We start from the raw sequence: 3,261 nt of genomic DNA on the forward strand, positions 1-3,261 counted from the left end.
TTGCGCCTTAACCTAACCTATGTTGCGCCTTAACCTAACCTATGTTGCGCCTTAACCTAACCTATGTTGCGCCTTAACCTAACCTATGTTGCGCCTTAACCTAACCTATGTTGCGCCTTAACCTAACCTATGTTGCGCCTTAACCTAACCTATGTTGCGCCTTAACCTAACCTATGTTGCGCCTTAACCTAACCTATGTTGCGCCTTAACCTAACCTACGTTGCGCCTTAACCTAACCCACGTTGCGCCTTAACCTAACCCACGTTGCGCCTTAACCTAACCCACGTTGCGCCTTAACCTAACCCACGTTGCGCCTTAACCTAACCCACGTTGCGCCGTAACCTAACCCACGTTGCGCCGTAACCTAACCCACGTTGCGCCGTAACCTAACCCACGTTCCGCCTTAACCTAACCTATATCGTACCTTAACCTAACCTATATCGTACCTTAACCTAACCTATATCGTACCTTAACCTAACCTATATCGTACCTTAACCTAACCTATATCGTACCTTAACCTAACCTATATCGTACCTTAACGTAACCCATATTGCGCTGTAACCCAACACACGTTGGGCCTTAACCCAACACACGTTGGGCCTTAACCCAACACACGTTGGGCCTTAACCCAACACACGTTGGGCCTTAACCCAACACACGTTGGGCCTTAACCCAACACACGTTGGGCCTTAACCCAACACACGTTGGGCCTTAACCCAACACACGTTGGGCCTTAACCCAACACACGTTGGGCCTTAACCCAACACACGTTGGGCCTTAACCCAACACACGTTGGGCCTTAACCCAACACACGTTGGGCCTTAACCCCAACACACGTTGGGCCTTAACCTGCTCTGTAATTGTCATACGACGCGTTAAATTAGTGTAGTGTTGCCTAACTGCAACCCCCGCAATATAGTTTGCTACTCGCACTGCCCGGTCCCCAGTGTATCGCTTCATGTTAAACACCGTGCAGCTATACACTGTAATGTGGATGGCAGCAGGACGTACATGCTCATTGGCATTCGCAGTTGTTCATTGGCATTCGCATGGCGAAGCACTTAGCCTACGCTGTGGTATGGCCTGTGTCAACTGTCCGCTGATATTGTACGTCCAAATCACACACTGTACTGCACATTGGTCCTCATGTACTGAATGATACATCGTGGTACATGTGACCGTACAACGACTGCGCCAACAACGGCGAACCATGCGGTCCAAATGTTGTGCACTCAGCTACGTGTCGTCTCCCTATAAGAGCTGGATTGCAGTGTGGTATGCCCTGGATGGCGATCAGCATGAGCCGTCTGTTGATGTAGTGGCGCGTGTTGTCAGACGTAGTCGTCTCTTCTCACACACACCGTGATAGCATGGTGCACTGCGTTCCACATCTGCGACATGCGACAGAGGCCGGTTGACAGTCGTTCGCGCAATGGACATCGCATACGTACGGGGGCCACCTTCCACGTGTTCGCGAAGCGTGCACATGTTGTTGCGTGTATGTGGGCAGACATAGTGTGTCGTGACACCTGACACAGGCATGCAACAATCGTTGAATTTGCAAATGGCGATGGACGCCTACGTTTGCTGGTGACGTTACGCAAATGAACAACTGGTAAACCGTTGTGGTGCGGTTGTTCTCGCTAGAGGTGAATCAGTGATGGCGACGATCGGTTGAGCTACCAACCGGTTGTTCCAGCGATACCCACCATGCCCACGAACGTGAATGGCATCTGGGTGTGAAGCGATACGCGGCGGTGGCTGGGTGGGACCGTCCCCCGGCCGGTGAGGGGGGGGCCTCCCGGCGTGCTGGGCCGCGCGGTGCGTGGGCGCACGCGCTACAGCCGGCTGGTGGGGGCGGCCAGTGGCAGGCGCGCCGGCCGACGGAGGCGGCAGGCGGCGCAGCTGCGCGCCGGCGCACCCTGCACGCGGCGCCGTGCGGCCAAAGTAGGTCCTCGCGGGCCCGGTGCGAAGCGCGGTGGACATCTGCAGTGTGCTGGTCCGATTGAGGACTGTGTGCGCTGAGGGATGCGCCGCCGCCCGGCGCTCGGCGCCGCGACGCCGTCTGCTGCTCGGTCGCCTCTGCGGTTCTCGCAGGTGGTTTGTATCGCAGCTGTGCGGACGTGTTGGCGCGTGCGCTGTGCTGGGAGAGTTCGCTTCGGCACCCAAGTGGGGCTTTTGTCCTTCTGTGGCGCTGGCGTTGGAGCTGCCGGTCACCGTAGGTGGCGCGTGTTGTCTCCCGCCGGCAATGCCACGACAGCACGCTCCCGGGCCTCTGTCGGCAGCGGCAAGCTCAGTTGGGAGCACGGGTGGTCGCACCTAAGGCGTCTACTCGCCAAACTCCGGGCGATTGCGCCTCTCTCGAACCCGACCAAGTACTTAGGACGGCGCTGCGCGCCGCCGGGACCTGAGAGGGTTTCGAGGTGTATGGTGCAGGGGGAGCTCAGCCTCCTCCTGTTTGCAGAATAATTGAGCGGACGCTTGCGTGTTCGCGCGGGGCCCCCGGGACACACTCCCGGGCGGCCGGCTGCTCAGCTCTAGTTGACGCAGCTCCCTGGTTGATCCTGCCAGTAGTCATATGCTTGTCTCAAAGATTAAGCCATGCATGTCTCAGTACAAGCCGCATTAAGGTGAAACCGCGAATGGCTCATTAAATCAGTTATGGTTCCTTAGATCGTACCCACGTTACTTGGATAACTGTGGTAATTCTAGAGCTAATACATGCAAACAGAGTCCCGACCAGAGATGGAAGGGACGCTTTTATTAGATCAAAACCAATCGGTCGGCTCGTCCGGTCCGTTTGCCTTGGTGACTCTGAATAACTTTGGGCTGATCGCACGGTCCTCGTACCGGCGACGCATCTTTCAAATGTCTGCCTTATCAACTGTCGATGGTAGGTTCTGCGCCTACCATGGTTGTAACGGGTAACGGGGAATCAGGGTTCGATTCCGGAGAGGGAGCCTGAGAAACGGCTACCACATCCAAGGAAGGCAGCAGGCGCGCAAATTACCCACTCCCGGCACGGGGAGGTAGTGACGAAAAATAACGATACGGGACTCATCCGAGGCCCCGTAATCGGAATGAGTACACTTTAAATCCTTTAACGAGTATCTATTGGAGGGCAAGTCTGGTGCCAGCAGCCGCGGTAATTCCAGCTCCAATAGCGTATATTAAAGTTGTTGCGGTTAAAAAGCTCGTAGTTGGATTTGTGTCCCCACGCTGTTGGTTCACCCGCCCGTCGGTGTTTAACTGGCATGTATC

The sequence above is a fragment of the Schistocerca serialis genome, unplaced genomic scaffold (assembly GCF_023864345.2).
Source record: "Schistocerca serialis cubense isolate TAMUIC-IGC-003099 unplaced genomic scaffold, iqSchSeri2.2 HiC_scaffold_392, whole genome shotgun sequence".
NCBI lineage: Eukaryota > Metazoa > Arthropoda > Insecta > Orthoptera > Acrididae > Schistocerca > Schistocerca serialis.